The following is a 13107-nucleotide window of genomic DNA, read 5'->3' on the forward strand; positions in this document are numbered from 1 at the left end:
AAACTTTGCACCTGATGAGAGTTTCTGATAAAAAAAAATTTTTGAGAGGAAATTGTAAGCAATTGCCCAATGACCAAGGGTGTGTACAGTAATTACCTACACCAGTGAAAGGGGGTGTGACAGTGACTATGGGCCAGGTCAGAAGGGTGGGGGGAGGGAACAGGGGGTGATTAGCCTGACTTTATCCCCAGGGACAGATGATGGACAGCGGCTCCTGTGACAGGACAGTGAAGGGGATATCATCAGGACGTAGAGCCATGTTAATGAGAATGTTGTCCAGAGCGGCTGCACTACTCCTGCTGTGTGTTCAGCTACTGCATGCCTACACGTTGCCTGCTGTATCCTCCTATGAGTTCACTGCCTATAGGATGTAGCAGTACAACGTACAGCAGGAAGAACATGGTAGGGTCACTAGGCCAGACTTATTTAGTATCTCCACCAGTGTAAAGTTTACACCCGTTATTTTATTACTTCAAACAATTCTAGTGCAGCTCCACAGTTAAGTTTAGGCTTGTGTTTTGACCTGTGACCTCTGTGTTGGGCTGTGGAGGTTGTCACGGTGCCACAGTGCAGGCGGAGGCCCTCTCAGCAGACGAACCGGTGTTAGCACGACGCTGTGTCGTTACGAAGCTGCCGGACTTCACCATGACGCAAAAGCTGGGGGTGCTGAGGCAGAGCGCTGCCACAGTACTCATCCTGCTCCCCAAAAAACATGGCCACCATCCCCCAGGATATCATACAGGTAGGTTAGACCTTATATCAGGGTTTGGGGTCCGTTCTGTTTTAATATCCATCACTTGGGAGTATACGACAATCTGCGGGTTTATGCCATCGTCTGTTTCTCTACCCGGCACCTGACAAGTTATTCTGGATGTGTAGCACATTACGCCAATATAACGTTAACCCTTTGCTTCTATACAGAGCTTCATGGTGAGTGAGAGCGAAGCGCTGCTGCAGTCTACCATCATTCCTGTGTATGCGACAACGGAGGAAGAACAGCTCCTCTATATGTCCGAAGAGGTCAAGCACGCCACAGCCACCCGCACCTCCTATATACTGGTCCGAGGTGAAAAGAGGAGGTCTGGAGAGTAGGTTTGGAGAGGGGGGTGAGGAAAGAAAGGGGTAGAAACTGAGGAAGGGAGGAGGAGGAGTACATACAGCGCAATGTAAAATGAGATTTGAATAGTCATACATTTAATTGGTTCAGCATCTTTCATACATCACAGCTTGCATTTTTCTCTCTCCCTCTCTTACTGAATTTCTCATTCTGTCTTGACAGTGTACCGTAGTATGGTCACAGCCACCCTATTTCAGATTCTAGTGAGCAACACCAAGCCCATCAAGCCGATCACTGACAACACAATCATCACTCTGGAGGTGAGTATGTCCCTCCAACCCTGTCTATGACCAAGGACATCAGCTGATTGTTATGGCATATTATGCATGCATGAATCATGCAATTTGGTTTCGAAAGGATAATTGGATGTGAAATACTGTATTAGGCCTACTGGTCCCAAAATAGCCATGTCAGACTTGTGTACAGGTTGTGATTGGTCACTGTACCTTCAGGGTGTACTTCCTGGTGCTGGAGAGGATGTGCCCACCATAGTAATCTCGTCCCACTATGACCTATGACTCATACGGCCTTACTTCAGTAAGTCAACATCACACTGTGTATGCACTAGTGAAATAGACATTTATTCGTGTGTGTGTGTGTGTGTGTGTGTGTGTGTGTGTGTGTGTGTGTGTGTGTGTGTGTGTGTGTGTGTGTGTGTGAAACAGTGGCTGTCATGGAGCAGACTCCAACGGTAGCGGAGTGACCGTCCTGCTTGAGCTGGTCCGTCTCTTCCAGAAACTTTACAACAACCCGCACAGCCAGCCTCCCTGAGTTACACACACACACAGTATCTTTCAGTTTTTTTTACAGATAATTAATGAGTAATTGTAGCTCAGTTTGTAGAGCAAGGAGCTCAGTTGGTAGAGCATGACGCTTGCAATGCCAGGATAGTGGATTCAATTCACCGGACCACCCATATGTAAAATGCATGCACGCATAACTTTAAGTTGATTTGGACAAAATAATCTGCTAAATGGCATATATTATTGTTATTTATATTATATTGTGGTATCCCAGGTCTACCCCAGGGGATGGTAATAGAGGGGAGGTACGTGAGGCGATGTTGGCTCCCTCTGCTGGGCATACTGGAGCTGGGCACCCTGACACGGGGCCTGTTGGCACCCTAACTCTCTGGGAACGCCCAGAAGGCCTACTTTGATTTGAACACTGACCAGGCCGTGAATTATGAGGGACTCAAACGGGAGATACTAAGCCTCTATGGGTTCAATCTCGCACGCCGTTCACAACTGGTCTACGACTGGGCCTTTGACCCCACCCTGTATCCCCGTGCCTGGCGGTGAGCATGCAGAACCCCCAGAGCCTGGAGGAATTGCTGACAGTGGTGGAAATTCACCAGAACACCCAGGACCTGCTGAGAGGGGCCCGAGCGGAGAGAGGTGACGCGGCGAGGGGGGCGACCAACACAAAGAGAGGCGAGGAGCTAAAGGGGGCCCGGACGGAACCAGCCGAGGCTGTGAAGCGGGAGGGTGACCCAAACCGACGACGCCGGCGGCTGCTGGACCCCGATCAGAAACGCTGCTATGAGTGTGGTGAGACAGGGCACCTCGCGTGGAGCTCTCCCGGCCGGGAGGAGGCCATGCCCTCCGCAACCCCCAGCTCTGGGATAATCCGGATGGCGAGTTACGTCACCTCCTGTTGGGCGCACACCGAGACGGCCCCTCCGATGGTTCCGGTACAAATCAATGGCATCGACACCAGCGCTCTGCTGGACTCCGGCAGCATGGTGACCCTTGCCCACCCGTAGTGGCTCACAAGAGAGGGGAAGGAGGAACTGGGGTACGAGGAGGTGACAGTGTCCTGTGTACACGGGGACACTAAGAGGTACCCAACGGTGCCCGTGAGGATAACCACCCCAAAGGGGGAGTGCCAGATGCGCGTGGGAGCTGTTCCTAACCTACCAGACTGCCCTCTCTTCCAGGCACTGGGGAGGCGAGCACGGGAGGTAGGAAGAAAAGTAAAAAAGACGGTGTCCTGTGCAACCCAACCCCCGCCACAAGAGGTGTCCACTGGGCCCGAGTTGGACCCGGAGGAGGTAGACGACCCTGCTCCGGCAAGCGAGCCACCGTGCGAGGAAGACCTCAGGCTCCCCTTTATGGAGACGGAGGCCCTAGACGGACCTCCCGACACGGGAATCCTCACGGGTCAGTTCGGGACGGCCCAATTAGAAGACCCAAATCTCCAGAACGCTAGGGGCCAGGTGATTGCGGTGGATGGCTTACTGTTACCTGGGGTAAGTGATTGGTGCTACCCCCACTTCGCAATCAAGCATAACAGCTGCGTACAACAGCTGGAGCAGGTAACTCCTCCCACCAGCAGATACTGTAGGACATGTGGAGGCGCTTGATGGCCCAATATCACTTGTATGAACTAAACTGACATGCATCCCACCACTTTCCATTGTAGGTGGTTTCTTCCCGGTTCGCTTGGGTGAGGCTTAGGATGGTCCACAAGAAAATCAACCTGGGGGAGTCCACTGTGGCCTGGGAGCACGCGCGCTATGCCATGCGCAGGATACCGGGCTTCACGCTGTCTCACCTGGAGGACCCCGAAGCCGAACTCGAAGGCTCCATCCTGGACACTGAGTGGCAAAGCTCTGTTGTATTTTGGGGTAGAATAACAACAGTGTATCAAATGCATGTTACGCAAGATTTTCCCAGTTAATTAACTAGCCTCTTAGACATATTGCTATGAATACAGAGTCTGGAAAAGGTCCTTGATGAGTCCATAATTGTCACAGATCCCCCCGGTACTGCTGCTCATTACATTCACCAGCTCCAGAGGTCTACGTCACCGGCTTTCTAGGCTTCACTGAGCTAGATTCATTACCACCAACCCCCGACTGTCTTGTCTCATTAGGCCATGCGGAGACCGAGGCCATGGAGACCTACGTACAGGAGAGCCTCCAGCAGAGTTTTATCCGCCCCTCTGTCACCATTCTCCTCAAGCTTCTTTTTTGTTAAAAAGAAAGATGGGGGACTGCGCCCCTTCATTGATTATTGAACTCTGAACAAAGCCTCCATCAAGTTCAGCTATCCTTTACCCCTAATCCCAACCATCATCGAACAAATGCACGGGGCGCAGTACTTCACAAAACTGGACTTGAGGAGCGCCTACAACGCATTCTTGCAAGCGACGAATTTAAAATGGCTTTTTCCATGACCCGGGGCCATTACGAGTATCTTGTAATGCCTTTTGGCCTGTCTAATGCACCTTCAGTCTTCCAGGCCTTTATTAACGAAGTGTTTCGGGAGATGCTGGGACGGGGCATAGTGGTTTAAATAGACTACATTTTGGTCTATTCTGCTGACCGCGCCCAGCATGTCTTGTTAGTCAGGTCTGTGCTGGGAAGACTGTTGGAGCATGATCTATAGGTTAAACAAAATAAGTTGTTGTTTTTCCAGCGGTCCGTGTCTTTTTTGGGCTACCTGGGCACACATGGCGCCTGTGTCAGGTCATCCTGGGATAAGCCATACCATCGCCTGCCTGACTGAGAAGTACTGGTGGCTCACCTTGGCTAGGGTTTACGTCTCTTCCTGCTCCATCTGTGCTCAGTATAAGACACCCATACACCTCCCTTATGGAAAGCTCCTTCCCCTGCCAGTTCCACAACGACCCTGGTCTCACCTCTCGGTGGACTTTGTCACTGATCTTCCCCTCTCTCAGGGGAACACCACCATTCTCGTCGTTATGGACCGTTTTTTTCAAAGCTTGTTGCCTCCTTCCTCTGCCTGGACTCCTGTCGGCCATGCAAACCACAGAGTCACATTTTACGCACGTCTTCCGGCACTACGGGAGCCCAGAGAACATTGTGTCAGACCGTGGCCATCAGTTCACGTCACGCATATGGAAAGCGTTCATGAAATGCCTGGGGGTCACGGTCAGTCTCACCTCCATGTACAGTTCTCATGCTAATGGGCAGGTGGAGAGGGTCAATCAGGAGGTGGGCAGGTTCCTGAGGTGTTACTGTCAGTACCGGCCGGGGGAGTGGGAAGATTTTCTACCTTGGGCTGAGTACGTGCAGAACTCCCTCCGCAACTCCTCCACTAACCTCACTCCTTTCCAGTGCGTGTTGGGGTATCAGCCGGCCCTGGCACCTTGGCATCCAAGCCAGACCATGGCCCCTGCGGTGGACGATTTGGCGCTCTGAGGAGACCTGGAATGCTGCTCACACTTGTCTCCAGAGGGCCGTGCGTTGGCACAAGGAACAGGCCGACCACCACTGCAGTGAGGCGCCTGTCTTCTCTCCAGGCGACCGAATCTGGCTTTCCACACGGAACCTGCCCCTCCGCCTGCCCTGTCGGAAGCTGAGGCCATGGTTTGTGGGGCCGTTTAAAGTCCCAAGGAGGGTTAATGAGGTAACGTATCATTTGATTACCGCATTAACTCGACTTTTCATGTGTCTCTCCTCAGGCTAGTGGTGCCTGGTCCACTCGCTGAGGCTGAACCCAGTGACACCCCGCCACCGCCTCTGCACATCAAGGGAGGTCTGGCATTCTCAGTCCGTGAAGTCCAGGATTTGAGGCGTTGGGCGGGGCATCTCCAGTACCTCATTGACTGGGAGGGGTACGGCCCAGAGGAGCGGTGCTGTGTTCCTGCGGTGGACGTCCTGGATGCTTTGCTAACCAGAGATTTTCACCATCATCGCCCTAACCGATCTGCACCGGGTCCCTGTGGTTGTCCCCGAAGCCGGTGTCATCCCGCTGCTAGTGCAGCGCATCAGGTGGTTGGGGGGGGGGGGGGTACTGTCACAGATCTCCCCCGGTACTGCTGCTCATTCCATTCACCAGCTCCGGAGGTCTACATCACCTGCTTTCTAGGCTTCACTGAACTGGATTCATTACCACCAGACCCAGCTGTCTTGTCTCACTATGCACACCTGGTTCCCATTCCTCCTGATTAGTATGCTATATATGTGCCCTCTGTTCCCCATTGTCCTTAGTCGGTTATTGTTCCCATGTCCGTTGGTCTTTTGAGTGCCTGTGCTTTGTTTTTTCGGCTTTCGTGCTACGTGTATTGTGCACTTCTTATTTCGGGTTTCTTCCCGTGTAGTGTTATTACGGGTTGCATCCTGCGTAATTATTAGAGGTTAAACCTCGCTCTTTTGTTTGGGTTACATCCCTGTGTATTTTATATACCTGTTGTTTTGGGCTTTGTCCCCGTGCCTTTTTCATGACATGCTGTATTTTTGGGTGGAGTAATAACAAAAACCCTATTACGTATTCCACCTACAGCACCCGATGTCACAGGAAGGCCAAAAAGATCATCAAGGACAACAACCACCCGAGCCACTGCTTGTTCACCCCGCTATCATCCAGAAGGTGAGGTCAGTACAGGTGCATCAAAGCTGGGACCGAGAGACTGAAAAACAGCTTCTATCTCAAGGCCAACAGCCATCACTAACAGAGAGAGGCTGCTGACTACATACAGACTTGAAATCATTGGCCACTTTAATAAATGGCTCACTAGTCACTTTAATAATACCACTTTAATAATGTTTACATATCTTGCATTACTCATCTCATAGGTGTATACTGCATTTTATACCATCTATTGCATCTTGCCTATGCCGCTCGGTTATCGCTCATCCATATATTTATATGTATATATTCTTATTACATCCCTTTACTTAGATTTGTGTGTATTTGTTAGTTGTTGTGGAATTGTTAGATTACTCGTTAGATATTACTGCACTGTCGGAACTAGAAGCACAAGCATTTTGCTGCTACACTCGCAATAACAACTGCTAACCATGTGTTTGTGACCAATAAAATGTGATTTGATTTGTATTGTGTGTAGATTGATGAGGGGGAAAAAATATTTGTAGCGTAAAAGGTTGTAACGTAACAAAAAGTGTTAGAAGTTAAGGGGTCTGAATACTTTCCGAATGCAGTGTGTGCCCATGTTGATTAGCTAACATTAACTAGGCTATTTGCTGGGAATGAATGGGGGTTGGATGGATTCTGTAGGGTTTATAAAAAGGGCATAATGTGTTCAAAGGGTCTGGAACCCGTCTTCATGTGCAAACTATTCTAGACAGTGGGAGCTGTTAAATGTCAACATACATCAAAAGGTACAGTATCAGTCAAAACTTTGGACACACCTACTCATTCCAGGGTTTTTCTTTATTTTTACTATTTTCTACATTGTAGAATAATAATGCAGACATCAAAACTACGAAATAGCACATATGGAATCATGTAGTAACCAGAAAAGTGTTAAACAAATCAAAATATATTTTATATTTGCGATTCTTCAAAGTAGCCACCCTTTGCCTTGATGACAGCTTTGCACACTCTTGGCATTCTCTCAACCAGCTTCACCTGGAATGGTTTTCTGACAGTTTTTAACACAATTACATTTTATCAATGGCAATTTGAATTGCACAGAGATACCGTGACAAGATCCTGAGGCCCGTTGTCATGCCATTCATCCGCCGCCATCACCTCATGTTTCATGATAATGCACGGCCCCATGATGCAACTTTTTTTTAAACGTATCTGTGACCAACATATGCATATCTGTATTCCCAGTCATGTGAAATCCATATATTAGGGCCTAATTCATTTATTTCCATTGACTGATTTCCTTAAAGTAAAATATTTGTAATTGTTGCATGTTGCATTTATAGTTTTGTTCAGTGCAGTTCTGGACTTTCTGCAACAAAATCAGATTTTAGTTTGGCACCCTGAGGTAATACGAATTCTGCCAAATCAGTACATTTTAATCACGCTGAGTATTTTGGGCAATTCATTTTTGTCAATTATTATTATTTTACATATTTTGTTTATATTGTTTTTGAAATTGTCTTTGACTTCAGTAACCTATTTGTTCTATTATTTAAGGACTCATGGAAGTTGTGTCTATGATGAGATAAAATCGTTTCCAATCTTTCACACAAGAGGTTTTGCATGTCAGCGTTTGAGGCTCTACAACAAAAACATCTGGTGGATGAGACTGAAATACTGAAGTAGTAGGAGTGGAACCTTCATAAATCATTGCTATGACGTGGAACCAAAGTTGGCATCAGGCGATGCTGTAAACAGTATACAAACGAACCACTGACTTGTAAGAACAGTAGAGACTGTATGCTGGTATTTAGTATATCCACCAGAAGGAGCCAAAGACTAAATATAAATCAGTTATTTTTACACTACCTTGTCCCCTTACCGTTTCGACCTAGGCCTTCTCTTGGAAAATCCGTGTAGCAGTGCATATCTGAAGCCAGCAAGATATGTTTATATACCTGGTTTCTTAAGCTCAGATCAGTTACCAACCTAATGTTAAGTAAATAAACTAGTGTCCAAATACTAGCACATGATCTTCCTAAATCGATTTTTTTCAAGTGATGTTTGGGATGATACGTGGAAAAGGCTGTATCTAGCATTGGTTAAGTCTGAACCTCACATGACAATGGCTTGGAGTACAATATGAGAAGTCATGGAATTTGTATTGATTGATATGTAGAAGAACATTCAAACCGAGGTGCATGTTCTCTCTTCTAACAGTGATATTTTTTCACTATTGAAACTGCACATATTCCTCATTTAATTCCATTGAGGTTATGTCAGAGTCAAGGTCAGGCAATATTGCTATCAAACACAGTGTAGTTTCAGAGTAATATTCCCCAAAATACATTATTTGAGTTTCAGACAGGGAACAACAAGAGGTTGAGGTTCTAAGCTTTTCTTTAAGTGACAAGAAATGTTTTATATGGCTTTATGTTGGCAGGATATCCATGTTTTTGTGTTTTGTGGTTCAATGATTGTGAATTATCGTGATATCCATGGCATCAGTCCACACAGGAAGTGTGGGAGAGAGACCGAGAGAGAGGAAATATAACAAATTGTTGGCCGTAAAACTCTCCCCGTAGACTATCAATGTCACTGATAAATGACTAAATATATGTATTGATTATAATATTTGCTCAAAAACATGTCTCACATAAAAAATAAATAAACAGAAAAACAAAATGAAAGAACAACTAAATAAATAGCCCTGAAACAAGAGCCCCAAAGTACAACTATCTTAGAGACCCAAAGTACAACTTCCCTCCTTTTTCCCTGTTACAACCAGTCTGCTCTGTATCCATGTTACAACTAGTATACTCTGTATCCATGTTACAACCAGTATGCTCTTTATCCATGTTACAACAGTCTGCGCTGTATCAATCAAATGTATTTATAAAGCCCTTCTCACATCAGCTAATGTCACAAAGTGCTGTACAGAAACCCAGCCTAAAACTCCAAACAGCAAGCAATGCAAGTGTAGAAGCACGGTGGCTAGGAAAAACTCCCTAGAAAGGCCGGAACCTAGGAAGAAACCTAGAGAGGAACCAGGCTATGAGGGGTGGCCAGTCCTCTTCTGGCTGTGCTGGGTGAAGATTATAACAGAACATGGCCAAGATGTTCAAAGATGACCAGCAAGGTTAAATAATAATCACAGTGGTTGTAGAGGGTGCAACAGGTCAGGAGAGAGAGAGAGAGAGAATACTTAAATTCACACAGGGTTAGGGTACGCGCAGAACTCCCTCCGCAACTCCTCCACTAACCTCACTCCTTTCCAGTGCGTGTTGGGGTATCAGCCGGCCCTGGCACCTTCGCGCTGAGGAGACCTGGAATGCTGCTCACACTTGTCTCCAGAGGGCCGTGCGTTGGCACAAGGAACAGGCCGACCACCACTGCAGTGAGGCGCCTGTCTTCTCTCCAGGCGACCGGATCTGGCTTTCCACACGGAACCTGCCCCTCTGCCTGCCCTGTCGGAAGCTGAGGCCATGGTTTGTGGGGCCGTTTAAAGTCCCAAGGAGGGTTAATGAGGTAACGTACCATTTGATTACCGCATTAACTCGACTTTTCATGTGTCTCTCCTCAGGCTAGTGGTGCCTGGTCCACTCGCTGAGGCTGAACCCAGTGACACCCCGCCACCGCCTCTGGACATCGAGGGAGGTCTGGCATTCTCGGTCCGTGAAGTCCAGGATTTGAGGCGTTGGGCGGGGCATCTTCAGTACCTCATTGACTGGGAGGGGTACGGCCCAGAGGAGCGCTGCTGTGTTCCTGCGGTGGACATCCTGGATGCTTTGCTAACCAGAGATTTTCACCATCGTCGCCCTAACCGATCTGCACCGGATCCCTGTGGTTGTCCCTGAAGCCGGTGTCATCCCGCTGCTAGTGCAGCGCATCAGGTGGTTGGGGGGGGGGGGGGGGGGTACTGTCACAGATCTCCCCCGGTACTGCTGCTCATTCCATTCACCAGCTCCGGAGGTCTACATCACCTGCTTTCTAGGCTTCACTGAACTGGATTCATTACCACCAGACCCAGCTGTCTTGTCTCACTATGCACACCTGGTTCCCATTCCTCCTGATTAGTATGCTATATATGTGCCCTCTGTTCCCCATTGTCCTTAGTCGGTTATTGTTCCCATGTCCGTTGGTCTTTTGAGTGCCTGTGCTTTGTTTTTTCGGCTTTCGTGCTACGTGTATTGTGCACTTCTTATTTCGGGTTTCTTCCCGTGTAGTGTTATTACGGGTTGCATCCTGCGTAATTATTAGAGGTTAAACCTCGCTCTTTTGTTTGGGTTACATCCCTGTGTATTTTATATACCTGTTGTATTGGGCTTTGTCCCCGTGCATTTTTCATGACATGCTGTATTTTTGGGTGGAGTAATAACAAAACCCTATTACGTATTCCACCTACAGCACCCGATGTCACAGGAAGTCCAAAAAGATCATCAAGGACAACAACCACCCGAGCCACTGCTTGTTCACCCCGCTACCATCCAGAAGGTGAGGTCAGTACAGGTGCATCAAAGCTGGGACCGAGAGACTGAAAAACAGCTTCTATCTCAAGGCCATCAGCCATCACTAACAGAGAGAGGCTGCTGACTACATACAGACTTGAAATCATTGGCCACTTTAATAAATGGCTCACTAGTCACTTTAATAATGTTTACATACCTTGCATTACTCATCTCATATGTATATACTGCATTTTATACCATCTATTGCATCAAAATGACAAAAATATAAAACAATTAGAGTGTCATTTTCCCAAATTTCAAACCCTTATTCAAGGTTTCAAAGACCTCTCTGATGAGGATGGGCTACCCGTCCTGTTGGGGGAGGACGCAGAGAGCTGTGGGTTGGCAGCGCACTACAGTGCTGCCTGCCATAAGTTGAGGGACAGTGTCTGACAGACCAATCAACCTGCACATGTACTCTACTGTATGCTTATTGTTATTGTTGAATGTATGGTTAGAGAGAGAGAGAGAGAGAACTTAAATTCACACAGGACACTGGATAAGATGTATCCATGTTACAACCAGTCTGCTCTTCTGGACAAACTTGCCAAAACGATAGAGGAGGAAGTTACGTTTTCAGAGGCTGAGGAGCATGATCATTACTCATCTTTTTTGTCTTGAAAAAAAATAATGTTATTACCCTGCATTTTTCAGGGTTTAATCTCATTCTTTCCGTTGTATCCTGCCACAGCTGGCTGCTCACTCCTCTGCTGGCTGCCAACTTTCCGTAATTAACTCCCTCTCTCTCCTCTCTGTCCTGCTCTCTCACACTCTGCTGTCTTTCTTGCTCCCTTCTCTTCTCTGTCACTCCCTGTCTCTTTCTCCCTCTTTCTCTCTTGCTCTCTCACTTTCTCTCTTTCTCCCACACTCCCTCTCCCATTCCCACTCTCCCTCTCTGCTAACTGTTCACCAGAAAGCAGGGCCGGCAAATGTAAATCTCTCTGGGGGATTTGGACAGTATACATATGACCCATCTGGAGGACGGCAGATTCTTGACACATTACAAGAAGCAGCCTCGCGACTGGCGCAAGAGTGTTCATCTTCCTGTATCCCCCGGGACCTCCCCTCTCCTCTCCCTCTTGTTCACTTTTTCCATTCTGCTCTGCTTTCTGTTGTTTTGTTGTCTGTTCTCCACAGGCAGCATGTTAGTCGACTGACTCTGACTGAGTCCCCCAAACTCTCCAGTTGATTATCAGATGACTGACCTTTCTCACTGTCACTCATCCATTAAAAATGATATTAAGAGGTTGGATCTAATAAACTCTACATGATGATTGCAAAACAGAACAGTACAGTACAGACAGTACAGTAAAAACATATGGCAGATTTTTTTGTTAATTACCCAAATTAATGAAATTACATGATTCTGTGTGTGTATGCTTGTGTATGTGCATGTGTGTGTTTGTCAGGGGTTGTGCACTGCAGAGCAATGCATTCCTTCCATTACCCAAACCAAGTCAATGCACTGAGCTCAAAGCCAATAAGCACATTGCTCCATCCCTTCCTTCTCCCTCTCTGGCTGTGCTGTTCTGTGACAGTGGGGGAAGAGGGGAAAGAGCTGACCCAACCCTGTCAGGGCAGTCCCTGATGCAGCCCTGGCCCCCTGCCTGGCCTGCTGCTCATGGAGCGCCACACACACACAGTGGCTGTTTCAGCACATGCGACCCAGTCTCCAATATAGTGGGTACACTCACACAGACATGCATGCACACACAGACTATTTAAAGTTCTACTGTTTATTATCATTGCTGTGAAATGTGTTGATTTTGGCACCTTATGTGAAAATGTATTTAAAATTGCTTTTGTCTTTACACTGTCAACAGTGTAAAGAGGAATTTAGAAAGTGTACATTTGTATATCACTGTAACGATGAGCGCCGAGAGTCGGGAAGCAAGTTCAGGGAGTGAGTGTTTTAATAAACAAACACAACTAAATACAAAACAAGAAACACAAACAACGCACAGACATGACACTGGAACAGAAACAGCAACAATGACGACTGGGGAAGAAACCAAAGGGAGTGACATATGAAGGGCAGGTAATGAAGGAGGTGATGGAGTCCAGGTGAGTGTCATGCGTGTAACGCTGGTGACAGGTGTGCGCCATAACGAGCAGCCTGGTGACCTAGTGGCCGGAGACGTGACAATCACTGAGGTAAAACAAGTGAGGCATTCTT

The 13107-nt window shown here is 47.4% G+C and overlaps 1 pseudogene; it reads left to right on the forward strand.

The window, feature by feature from the left end:
* Window positions 1-257: 257 nt before the first annotated feature.
* LOC115151203 (nicalin-like) lies at window positions 258-1888 on the forward strand (annotated as a pseudogene).
* Window positions 1889-13107: the final 11219 nt, after the last annotated feature.

This window comes from Salmo trutta, chromosome 16 (genome assembly GCF_901001165.1).
Source record: "Salmo trutta chromosome 16, fSalTru1.1, whole genome shotgun sequence".
NCBI lineage: Eukaryota > Metazoa > Chordata > Actinopteri > Salmoniformes > Salmonidae > Salmo > Salmo trutta.